This window comes from Myotis brandtii, unplaced genomic scaffold, assembly GCF_000412655.1.
Source record: "Myotis brandtii unplaced genomic scaffold, ASM41265v1 C41482266, whole genome shotgun sequence".
NCBI lineage: Eukaryota > Metazoa > Chordata > Mammalia > Chiroptera > Vespertilionidae > Myotis > Myotis brandtii.
In genome coordinates this window covers 1-672 of record NW_005299519.1, presented here as the reverse complement: position 1 = coordinate 672, position 672 = coordinate 1, and the positions used below count along the sequence as shown (strand labels likewise).

The following is a 672-nucleotide window of genomic DNA, read 5'->3' as shown; positions in this document are numbered from 1 at the left end:
CCCCCAGGCCCAAGCTCCTAGGACCCCACTTACATGATGCAGCCCAAAGCCCAGATGTCTGACTGGCAGGAATGCCCATTCCTGGAGACAACCTCTGGGGCCAGGAAGTTTGGGGTCCCACAGAGCACTCTGGGAGGGGATAAGGGGGGACCTCAGGAAGTCTGCCAGACCAAGGTCACCTGTGCCCACCCTGAGAGACTGCTCCAAGCCTCCACCCTCACCTGTGGCATCGGCCCCCTGGCCCCACCCTGGCAGCCAGCCCCAGGTCCCCGATTTTCACCTCCATATTCTTGTTCAAAAAAAAGTTACCTGCCAGTGGGAAGGAGAGGCATGGACATAAGAGGAGGAGTCAAGTCCCAGCTCCCATGGACCCCACGGTTCCCACAGCTCCCCTCCCCGCACTCACTGAGCTTTAGGTCTCGGTGCACAATATGTTGCTGGTGCAGGTAGCGGAGGCCGCTCACCAGGCCCCGCAGGTAGTAGCGTACCTCAGGCTCCGTCAGCGTCCGCCGCACCTCCAGCACGTGGGCCAAGGACTGCAGGTGACAGGGATGAGCTCAGGTGTACTTAAGTGGGCAAAGTGAGTGCAAGAAGTCTGTGAAGGCATCACTAAGTTCAGCTGGGGGCATGGGGCATGGCTAAGGGCAGGAGGGACACAGGTGGGCACAGGTA

At 60.3% G+C, this 672-nt stretch overlaps 1 long non-coding RNA gene across 1 annotated transcript; it reads right to left on the bottom strand.

Moving 5' to 3' along the window:
• Positions 1-21: 21 nt before the first annotated feature.
• Positions 22-666, bottom strand: LOC102261396. The gene is made up of 3 exons (XR_312955.2): positions 407-666; positions 222-309; positions 22-129 (listed from the first exon to the last, which is right to left on the bottom strand). It is a non-coding gene; the product is annotated as an uncharacterized LOC102261396 (long non-coding RNA).
• Between the last annotated feature and the right edge of the window lie 6 nt (positions 667-672).